General features: G+C 39.9%; 1 protein-coding gene across 1 annotated transcript in view; it reads right to left on the reverse strand.

Annotated features, from left to right (window-relative positions):
• Positions 1 to 12,579, reverse strand: part of PLXND1 (plexin D1) — a 208,496-nt gene that overhangs the window by 179,144 nt on the left and 16,773 nt on the right. The window lies entirely within an intron of this gene.

The raw sequence follows: 12,579 nt of genomic DNA on the forward strand, positions 1-12,579 counted from the left end.
TTATAAAGCAGTCTTTAGCAATAGCATTTACTTATATACCACTTCACAGTGCTTTACAGCCCTCTCTTAGTGGTTTACAGAGTCAGCATATATTGCTGTAAAATGAGGACCCAACAATCTGGGTCCTCATTTTACCCACCTCGGAAGGGTAGAAGGCTGTGTCAACCTTATTTTAAAAATAAATCTAATAATTTGAACATTCTGTAGACATTTATAGTTATTACTTACCTCCTTGCATGCAGATTCAGCCACTGTTTAGCACAAGAAACTAAAATTCTGCCTCTTGCCTCCTTGCAACTAAAGCTTCACTTTAGTTTCACTTTCATTTTAGCATGTGGCTTGCCTTGCAGCCTCAGTCAGCTGAGAGTCAGGAAGCTGATAATCAGTTGCTTGGCTTAATAGGCTCTGTTCTGTTTCCTGCAAGGAGGCCAAAGGGTGGGGATGGTTGGGTGGGTGGGGCTACATTCGGTATGTAAGATGCACCCAAGTTTTCACTCTCTTTTTGGAGGTAAAAAGGTGTGTCTTATACTCTGAAAAATACGGTAAGCAAATGACCAACACATTTGAAATACAAAATTTGAAATCTAACAACAAGATGTGTGAATGTAAACTTATTACCCATAATTGAGTGTGGAATTATGGTCTAAGATAGTTGCAATTATTAAGTGGGTCACCATGTGACGAAACCCAATTTTACACTTTACAGTTTTTTAGTGGTTAAGCAATTGCCATGGTCAATAAAATAAACCACTTTTACCCAACAGGTATTTTTGCCAGAAACCAGAAATAAATATCAGAAAATTGGCAAAAAAGTTGGAAATTGCATTCATGTGGCCATGGGACACTGCAAATGGCTGCAAGCCAGTTCCCAAGTGCCCAAAATGCGGTTATGTGAGCATGGAATGTAGGTGTGCAATCACTTAAACTTTGAAAATTGGTTTGAAGTAGTCATAACTTCAAATGGTTGCTAAGTGACAGGACATAACTTGAAGACAACCTGTAATTGATTGCCTCTATCAACCTATAATGAGTCACACTGTGGTTATAAATGAGCATTCACTGAACAAGACCAAGTGAAATCAACCTCCATTCCTTGCAAAAAAATAGTTGTTTGAGCTCACAATCTTCGGATATATTACAATAGTTAAAATAATTTGTTCAATTGATCAGACTTCAAAGAGTTTTCTTTCATTCTATATGCATTTTATTTTTCTCCCTATTTCTACTCGATTTGCAATAAATTGAACTTAAAGTGCAGAGATTTCTCTAAATAGGCTCATCAGAATAAAGAGAACACTATTTGTGATCTATGGGAAAAGGAGAAAACAAGATACAAAAGTTAAATTGCAACATTAAAAATTCAACAAAAAAGTATACATTTTATAATAAATACAAAATGGCTCTCATATCTGAAGCAAATAATTACACTTGTTCAGATGAAATCATAATATTCAGATTATTTTTATATAGCTTTAGATAATATCGCTTGAAAGAATATACTATTTTACATCTACCATTTTGAATCAGGTATACTAGTTTCATGACAGAGTAATTTTTTTCCTTAGGCATTGATTATAAAAACAATGCATACAAAATAGAAGCAAGCTTTTAATTATTGATGATTGTATTAGATTTTCATCCAAATGCTACTAAATAACAATAGAAAGAATTTATTTCTTTCAAACTATTTTTAATTATATAGGGAAATATAAAATCGATATTGAAGAAACTGAGTTATAATCAACATTATAAAAGAATCAACATTCAGAGCTTTGTCCTCTCACAATACAATTATAGATATTATTTAATTATATTATATTTATTTATATTATATATTTATATCATTTAACTTTTTATCTCTAATAAGATTGTATTTTCACATTCAGCTTTTAAATTTGAAATCATACCTTTCAAATGTGTTGGTAATTTGCTTATTTTCGTATAATGATCCAAATCGGAGAGGCAGTTTGGCCTAGTGGCTAAGGCACCAAACTAGAAAGCAACAGTCTGTAAATTCTACTCCCACCTTAACCATGAAAGTCAATTTGGTGACTATGGGCCAGTCACTCTATCTCAGCCCAACTTATGTCACAAAGTTGTTGTTGTGGGGAAAATAGGAGGGAATGTTGGCTATGATCACTGGCCTTGAGTTAATTGCAAAAATAATAACAGATATATAGTGTATATAAATAAATCAATATTTAACCCTGTATGCCATCTCAACCTATATATTTAAGGCAGCTTACATTTCAGTATGATCCACAAAATGTTGTTATAAAAATAAAACAATTATGAAAGTATGACATCTATAATTTCCATAATTGCTGGCTCATTCAAACACAGTGTAGCAAAACATTATTTCTGAAGGCTCTTCCTCAATATTAATTGGGAGGAAACCATATTCCAGAGTTACAAGAGTCACAACTGTTTCCAAGGCCACACACCATCTATTTTTCTTAGAACCTACAGCATGCTTGCTCCTCTGTTTGTCCATATCAGGTGGATAAATTCTAATCAGAGTAGACAGTAAAAGTAATCACCAGCACCTTAAATTGCATTGAGAAGGAAATCAGTAATTGGTACAGCTCCTGCAACAGAGTTATTATATAACTGGGCTGGCTAAATGTAATCCGGAAGGCTTCTATATTTTGCACTAGTTGACTCTTCTGAGTAATATTCGGGGCAGCTCCGTGTATGATAACTTGCAGTAGTTTGAAATAATAAGGGTATAAGGTGTTCCCAACATGGGGGTCGGGACCCCTTTGGGGGTCAAACGACTGTTTCACAGGGGTCGCCTAAAACTATGGGAAAAGACAAATTTCCCATGGTGTTAGGAACTAAAGCTTCTATTCTGGCGCTTTGGAACATATTTTTACAATCGACCAATCAGGAGTTTACAGTGGGGGTGTCCCTCTGACTTTCCTGCCAATCAGCTTAAGCCTCTGTTAGGAGAATTGGCACTAGACTTATGGTTGGGGTCACCACAACATGAGGAACTGTATTAAGGGGTCAGGGCTTTAGAAAGGTTGAGAACCACTGGTATAAAGGATAGCAACCAGAACATCTCATTTCAGAATTATTGTAACACATACCAGTTGGAACTGGTTAAAAGGTCTCCTGTCCACAGCTTCTTTTTTTAAAAAAGTCCCTTTAGACTTTTCCTGGAATTTGATTCTCAATGAACAGCTATTACAGTGATCCCCCGGTTATTGCGTCCCCGACCATTGTGAACAGGGTAATTTGCGATTTTTCAACCCGGAAGTCAAAACACCATCTGCGCATGCGTGCCCTTTTTCCTATGGGCACGCATGCGTAGATGGCGCCCGGCAGATCAGCTGCTGGGCGGCTTCCCTGGGTCTTCCCCCTCTTGCTGGCGGGAGGGCGAGCAGCGGGCATCAGCAAGGAGTTTCCCCACCGCCCACGCAAACTCCTCGCTGCCGCCCGCCCTTCGCCCGCCCACGCCGTTCATTCTCGCCACTTTCGAGCTGAGTCCTGAAGCGAATTCGCTTCAGGACTCAGCTTGAAAGCGGCGAGAGCGAGCGCGGACAAGCCGTTCGCTGGCGCTCGGTCTCGCCGCTTTCGAGCTGAGTCCTGAAGCAAATTCGCTTCAGGACTCAGCTCGAAAGCGGCGAGACCGAGCGCTAGCGAACGGCTTGTCCGCTGCCTGCCTGCCCGCTAACGAGGAGCCGAAGATTGGGGGCGGCGCGGCTGTTTTAAAACATCGCCGCTGGCATGGGGGGGCTTGCCAGCACCCCCCGGACCCCCAACCCGGGTTTGGGGGGCTGCTAGGAAGCCCCCCATGCCGGCGGCGACGTTTTAAAACAGCCGCGCCGCCCCCAATCTTCGGCTCCTCGCTAGCGCTGCGGGAGTAAAAACACCATCTGCACATGCGCAGATGGTGTTTTTACTTCTGCAGCGCTACTTCGCGAAAACCCGCTCATTGCGGGGGGTCCTGGAACGGAACCCTCGCAACGAGCGGGGGATCACTGTATATCTTGTTGTCTAAGCCTATTTCTTCCCACCCAATCCTCTACAGCAGTGATTCTCAACTTGGGGGTCGGGACCCCTTTGGGGGACGAACGGCTGTTTCACAGGGTCACCTAAGACCATGGGAAAAGACAAATTTCCCATGGTGTTAGGAACTAAAGCTTCTAATTTGGTGCCTTGGAACATATTTTTACAATCCAACCAATCAGGCGTTTACAGTGGGGGTGTCCCTCCGACCTTCCTGCCAATCAGCTTAAAGCTCTGTTGGCTGAACTGGCGCTAGACTTATGGTTGGGGGCCATCCCAACACGAAGAACTGTATTAAGGGGTCGTGGCATTAGAAAGTTTGAGAACCACTGCTATACAGCCTAAACACATTGAATCAAGATGTGTTCTGAGTATGGCCTGCTGGGGAGATGATATTCAGCTAGATATGCTGTATTATTATTATTATTATTATTGTTTATAGCAACAGATGGCATCTCCCAGCAGACTCATGCACATATTAAAGTAAGTGGGGAGGACGCCAACTCCCACGAATCTCTCTAGTGACCATGAATGGTGGAACTACACAATAATTGCAAAACTTCAGGAAATAGAATCACTGAAGGGATGCTTCTGCACATGCACAGAAGCATTTTGCTTGCGCACGAACCGGTAGTAAAGGGTTTTAGAATCCACTACTGATGTGAACAACACTTTAGAAAGATGCATTTTTGTCATTTTTTTTACAACAGAATACATTACTTAATATCAATTAAGCTACCAAACATTATTTTATTTTATGCTAAGTTCATTGCTGGATGAAACAAAATGTTTTAAAAGAAGTACGGTAATAGAAACTCTAATGGTATTTTGCACCTTGTTATTCTTACTAAATTAAAAAAAAATTAAAGTTTGAGATTGGGAAACAGTGATTTAAGACAGATAAAATATAAAGCCATTAACACTTTTAAGTGCAGTAGAAATAATATATTAACAATTAATGTATACCTGATAATTTCAAAAAAATAAATATATCAAAACCAGCATTATTAAGCTTTAATATCTCAGCTGCAGAAAAGAAAGCAATTACCTATCCATTAAAGACCCAGGAAATGAATCTTAATTAACTAGTAATGATAATGTGGGATTCAAATTTTTAAGGCCTATTTCCACTCAATCATATCAAGAGTTCTTTGGAAAACACAAGAAAGTTCCTGTACAAAAAAACTGATTTTTTTTCTTTGAATTTTGAAACTTTTCATAAATGTTTACAAGCAAAACATAAAAAATATTACAGTAGTAATCTCTTTTTAGAGGTTTTTCAGGAATCTTATCTACTTCTTTTCAACAAACATACATTCAGAAGCTAATAAATTATTATTATTATTATTATTATTATTATTATTATTATTATTAATCTTCAGTCTACAACACAGTCCTTTCAAACAATTCCAATAAGATTCTATACCAATTTGTACTACTAGGTGACCCTGATGACACAGTTAAACCTCCAGGTGGCCTCAAGGACTTACTAAAAGAATGCAAATGACCAGTTATCTGCACGGGGTATAAATCCTTCCACAGCCCACCATGCAGCCAGAGCTGAAAAAGCTTCTTGGATGAGAAGCGAAACATCTCAAAAGAAAATACAGAAAGTCCAGTTGCCTCTTGAAAAAGCACCTTTAGGACAACCATGTCCTGGATGACTGAGAATCTCCATTGACATTCAGAAACTAAACCACTTCTGTGAGTTGAATTTAAAAGGCATGTCAGATTGACAACTCTATGGAATCTGGTGAACAGAATCTACATGTCCTGAAATTATTAATAAAATAATCTATTTTAAAATTCAGACATATTTTGCACCATTTGAGAATTTTCTACATTTTCATCACAGATAAATCAATGAATGTTATCAGGGCAAGTGCTTGCTGTTCTCAAAGAGGATTAGGAATGCATACAGTATCATCCTTGTGTAACTACAATACAAAGTACCCAAGCAATTAGAGCTATTTGGGAAACATTTACCCTTTTTGAAAAATGTACATCTTTTATATTGCTATCAAACTGGTCAGGTTGATTTTTCTTCATCTTGTGTTAATATAATTCTTCAAGCTTATACAGTGAAAACCTTGAACTAAGAGATGATGGATTAAAGAACAATAGCCCCTGAAAAAGCTATTACAGTCAAAGTATTATATGTTTAAGAAACAAAATCCTTTGTGTTTCTCCAAAACCACTCTACTCAGAAAATGCGATTTTTCTGCTTATGCTCCTCAGGGACAGAAGTCTTAAGTCAAATCTCCTCTTTGCAAGGGCATTCCACCAATTGAGAAAGCTCAGCTAAAATGTCACTACTGAAATTGTTTGGAATAAGTAATCTGATTTATTCAGACTCTACCCTATTATTCTGGTCATATTTTCTTAGCTGCTCTTTTCTCAAGAGAAACCCCTTTTTAACCATTCAAGCTGTGTTTCTCATTTATGCTCAGTTCCAGCTTTAGTAATAGACTTCGAGCCTAACTTTCCCAGAGGACAAAATTTTGGATTGACAATAAACTTTGTTTCTCATACCCTTAATAGTGCTTCTAATAAACTACACTGGAAGTAGTATACATAGTTCCCTTCCAAAAAATAGCTATTTACAAATGAAATCTTTGTAGTCATTTGATCGGGTTTGTTTATATTTAATCATGTGTTACATTCTTTAATAAAATGACATTTTCTCTTATTTTTGAATTATTTATTAATCAAAGTTACATAACCGCAACTCTGGCTGGCATACAACAATCATATTTTTAAAAAATCTAATAAAAACATACATATATAAATATGTATGAATAAAAATATCCATCTCAACAATGGAGCCATCTAAGTAAGTCTCTGGATGCATGAGAGCCACGGGACTAAAAACATATTCATCCCTTAAAGGCTTTTCGGAATAACAAGAGATGATATAATTTTGAGAGGCTGATAGTTCCATAAGGCAGACAAGTAGAGTAGAGATAATACAGATAGTAGAGAAGGGGAGTCTCCTAGAACCCACTATATGAAGTTTCCTAACTGAAGGCAGACAAGGAGAGAAGTAACCTAGAACTAAGGAGAAATTTTATGACAGTTAGAACAATTAATCAGCGGAATGACTTGCCTCCAGAAATTGTGAATGCTCCAACACTGGAAGTTTTTAAGAAGAGATTGGACAACCATTTGTTTGAAATGATATAGGGCAGTGATGGCAAACCTTTTTTGGGTGTGCTAGCATGTGTGCATGTAGCCACATATCATCTGTCCCCCACATACACACATGTGCATCCCCCGCGCTGTACACAGGTCTTTCTGAAGCCTGGTAGGCAGTGATGGGTTTCTATTGGTGTGGTCCAGAGAGCCGCCCAGCAATTTTCAGCAATTTTCTTCCAAGGTCTCTGTGTCAGAATAAGCCCTCCCGCCTCCCTCATCTTATTGCCGACCTTTATTCTTCACCCGAAGCACAGCTGAGGGCTTCTTCTATGCGGAGACACTGGAAAAAAATAGCTAAAAATTCAGTGGGTTCATACCAGTGCAGCTCTCTGGACCAAAATGGTATGAACCCACCATTGCTGGTAGGTGAAAAAAATGCACTTTTCTGAACTTCCATTTTGTACGTTGGGGGATTTTTTTGTTCCTCTGGGGCTATAGGGAAGATTCCTTGAAGCATCCGGAGGACGAAACAGCCTTTCCCAAAGCCAAAAATCAGCTGGCTGGAGCTGAAATATGGAAAAGTCTCATGTGCCCTCCCATATGGCTCTGCTTGCCACCTGTGGCATGTGTGCCATAGGTTCGCCATCATGGATATAGGGTTTCCTGCTTGAGCAGGGTGTTGCACTAGAACATCTCCAAGGTTTCTTCCAACTCTGTTATTCTGGTGATACAGGGTACATTCCAAAAGTAATGCAATTATTTTTTAAAGTAATTTATTGAACAGATTTGCACAAACACTTAAAATTCTTCAAAGTACTGTCCTTGGGCCTCTACACATTTTTTCCAGCGACTCTGCCATGACCAGTACGTGTCCTGGAAGATGTCTTGGGGACCTCTCGCAAGGTCTTCGTCACGGCTGCTTGGATCTACGGAGAGGAGCGGCATACAAATCTAATAAATAAATAATAATAATAATAATAATAATAATAATAATAATAATAATCTCTTCTATGGACGAAAAACGGGTTCCTTTCAGGGTTGGGAACAAAAAGAATTCTGCTGGGGCGATGTCAGGACTGGGGGGGGGGCAGCGTTGGCACCTGGTGTTTGGCCAGGAATTCGCGGACTCGTAGCGCATTGTGGCAAGGCGCGTCCATAGAAGAGATCCAATCAGCCGTGATGAAGACCTTGTGAGAGGTCCCTGCAGATGCCTTCCGGGGCGCGTACCAGTCATGGCAGAGTCGCTGGAAAAAATGTGTAGAGGCCCAAGGACAGTACTTTGAAGAATTTTAAGTGTTTGTGCAAATCTATTCAATAAATTACTTTAAAAAAAATAATTGCATTACTTTTGGAATGCGCCCTGTAATTGCAACATGCTATTCTGCCAGATCTAATGGGATGAGATAATGTGACCAGAAAAGGTTGTCCCTCAGATAAATCGGTCATATGTCATGAAGGCGTTGAAAACCAGCATCTTGAATTGGACCCAGAAGCAAAGTAGCTTGCGGAGCAGAGATATAACATGCCTTACTCGAGGAGCACACATACTGTAATTGCCTCCACTGCTGCATTCTGTATTAGCCGAAACTGCCAATACTCTTCAAGAGCAACCCCATGTAGAGCACACTGCAGTGGTCTAATGTTGAGGTGACCAGGACATCAGTCACTGTAAGTAGAGCCTGTCAATCCAGGAATGGATATCCCAAATGCATATGGTGAGACATATAGGTATTGGCTGACAATAATTGGTTGGATTGTTCCTTCTGCTGCCTTTGTCACGATAGCTATTTTCTTTTGTAATTCAACTAGTATTGCCAACAAATTGAATATTTTGAACAAATGGACTACTCATGGTGGAAAGATAAATGATAAAGATCAAATATATTTTGACATGAAATGAGAATGTTTTTGTGAGGCACCTTTTCAGTTGTCAATTTCAAGCAGCTTTTCAGTTTTGTGAGTGGAGAGAAATGAAATGAGTGGAAAGATGCCAACGGTGTCATTGCAAAAGTCAAAATTGTCATGACCAAGTACAACTAAGGGCTAATGTTTTGTATGTCACCCATGGTCAGACAGCAGTTGGATAACTATAATATATGTAAATAAATAAATTTGTAATCTACACAGTGGTAACAGAGTGACAATTTATATAAATTTATATCTATAGAATTATTTTCTAATAAATCTAACTTCCCAAGCTTTACCATAAAAGTAGAGAATTTTTTGAAGATGAATGGGAAGATACGTTTTGATTTTCTGGATTAATATAAACTAATTATTCAAAATAACATATTCCTTTAAAACACAATCCAAATGAAATGACTGATTATATTTAATTCATAGTAAATTTCTTCTCATACTCCCATGTGGATTCAACTTTGTTAACAATTTCTTGGTTTAGATTTAACTCCCAAACCAGTTTATTCACAATGAAAATGTTTATCAAAGTAATAAACATTGTTTGGCAGGTTATTACTATAAAACTCACTATTGTCACTATTGTCACTATTGCAAAATTCTGGTGGTCGGGCCCATCAATCCTTATATCATGTGACTGCACTTTCGGCATTTGGCAACATAGCAACTTTTTCCGCCATTTGCAGCATTCCATGGCCATGTGACATTTTATGATGGTTTTACTGGTGGTAGTTTAATGACTGCAGAGTTCATTTTATGACAACTCTGTCAGGTAGGTATGGCAGGAAAGAACGAAGCCAACCACAAATGCGGCAAAACGGTGACTTTAATTTCTATTCACTTAATCACCACAGCAAAAAATACAATAAAATCAGGTCAATCATGTGATTGATGCAATTCTCAACTATCTTGGCATGCAATCACAATGGGTAATTCCATTACAGTCATATGTTGAAAACTGCCTTTATACCATGATTGTCCAGTCTTTTGCCTTGCCTGGGCCACATTGACTGAAGAGGAAGAACATATAAATATATATAGTTAATGTTTATAAATCACATAATAATATTGAAGTTTTCCAAATAACATTATTAGCTGTCCAGGGCTATGGGACTGCAAATTTCTCATGCCTGCTGTAAGCAATACGAATTGCTTTAGCAGGTGAGTCAGGCTTCTGGTTTTTATTAATTTGGGATTACTCCCTTTCATGAGTCATTGGGATTTATCTTTGAACTGCTATATCTAAAATTGGACTATTAGTTAACATTCAATCATTCCTTTAGTGTCAAATGCAAAGTACCAATGTGTACATTATCTATGTAGCTTTTCTATTTTGCTAAAATAAATCCCTTATGCATAATTCAGTATCTAATTATAGCATTGCTATAATTAATTACAGTCATACCTCGTCTTACGAACCTAATTGGTTCCAGGGGGAGGTTCGTAAGACGAAAGGTTCGTAAGACGAAACATTGTTTCCCATAGGAAACAATGTAAAGTCAATTAATCCGTGCAACCAAAAAAAAACCCCCCGCAAAAAAACGCTGCCGCCCGGCTGTCACCTTTTAAAACAGCCTGGGGGCTTCTCAGCGACCTCCCGAACGCCGAACGCCAAACCCGAACTTCCGGGTTCGGCATTTGGGAGGCCACTGAGAAGCCCCCAGGCTGTTTTAAAAGGTGACAGCCGGGCGGCGGGGCTTCCCAGCAGCCTCCGAACGCCGAATGCGGAAGTTCGGGTTTGGCGTTCGGCTTCGGGAGGCTGCTGGAAAGCCGCCCGGCTGTTTTAATAGGTGACAGCCGGGCTGGGGGGCTTCCCAGCAGCCTCCCGAACCCCAAACTTTTGCCGAATTTCCGGGTTCGGGGTTCGGGAGGTTGCTGGGAAGCCCCCCAGCCCGGCTGTCACCTTTTAAAACAGCCGGGAGGCTTTCCAGCAGCCTCCCGAAGCCGAACGCCAAACCCGAACTTCTGCGTTCGGTGTTCGGAGGCTGTTGGAAAGCCGCCCAGCTGTTTTAAAAGGTGACAGCCGGGCTGGGGGGCTTCCCAGCAGCCTCCCGAACCCCGAACTTTTGCCAAACTTCCGGGTTCGGGAGGTTGCTGGGAAGCCCCCCAGCCCGGCTGTCACTTTTTAAAACAGCCGGGCGGCTTTCCAGCAGCCTCCCGAAGCCGAATGCCAAACCCGAACTTCCGCGTTCGGAGGCTGCTGGGAAGCCCCGCCGCCCGGCTGTCACCTTTTAAAACAGCCGGGGGGCTTCCCAGCAGCCTCCCGAATGCCGAACCCGGAAGTTCGGATTTGGCGTTCGTAACACGAAAAAAGTTCGTAAGAAGAGGCAAATTTTTTCTGAACCCCGGGTTCGTATCTTGAGTTGTTCGTAAGACGAGGGGTTCGTATCTTGAGGTACCACTGTACTTAATTCTTTGATTTTGTCAAAACTCTTATTTGACAATTCAACTGAACCTAATACATTACCGTATTTTTCAGAATATAATAAGACGCATCGGAGTGTAAGACACACCTTTGTTTTAGGGGAGGAAAATAGGGGTGGGGGAATCTACCTATCAGGTATTCATCTGGCTAGCATCCTTGCTCTGTTCAGCTTCAGCACATTATTTTATCTCCAGTTTAGGGCTACAAAAGCCTCTTTCAGAGGGAGTAGGAATGAAAACAAACCTGCAAAGATTTAGGGCAGGAAAAACTGCTTCAGAGGGAGTAGGAATAAAAAGAAATGCTACAAGCCAGAGAGATCTTTAGTCCCACATTAGGGGTGAAAAACCCTTTTTCAGAGGGGGTAGGAATGAAAACAAGGCTGCAAAGACTAAGGGCTAGAAAAAACCTTCTTTAGAGGGAGGGAATGATTGTTAGGGCTGGGAAAAAAACTCCTTGAAAAAGTTACATTCGGAATATAAGACACACCCAAATTTCAGCCTTTTTAGGGAAGAAAAAGGTGCATCCTTTACTATGAAAAATATGGTATATATAGAATACATTGATTTAAGTTTCAGTGGACTTCAAGACTAGATGGTGGTCAGAGCCAGAATATCTGTATTCAGTACTGTATTAATAATATAAAGGTAAAGGTTCCCCTCGCACATATGTGCTAGTCTTTCCTGACTCTAGGGGACAGTGCTCATCTCCATTTCAAAGCTGAACAGCCAGTGCTGTCTGAACACATCTCCATGGCCATGTTGCTGACATGACTAAATGGTAAAGGTGCATGGAATGCTGTTACCTTCCCACCAAAGGTAGTCCCTATTTTTCTACTTGCATTTTTTACGTGCTTTCAAACTGCTAGGTTGGCAGAATCTGGGACACTTAACAAAAATTCACCCCGTTATGTGGCACTAGGGATTCGAACCGCTGAACTGCTGATCTTTTGATCAACAAGCTCAGCATCTTACCCATTGAGCCACTGCATCCCTTCTAAATAGTGTACTGTAACTTCATGCAAAAACAATTAGTCCATAGAACTAGATTTTAAACAAAGTTTCAAGCAGTTAAATTCTGTAAAAATAAAG

Source organism: Erythrolamprus reginae, chromosome 2 (assembly GCF_031021105.1).
Source record: "Erythrolamprus reginae isolate rEryReg1 chromosome 2, rEryReg1.hap1, whole genome shotgun sequence".
In the NCBI taxonomy this organism is placed as follows: domain Eukaryota; kingdom Metazoa; phylum Chordata; class Lepidosauria; order Squamata; family Dipsadidae; genus Erythrolamprus; species Erythrolamprus reginae.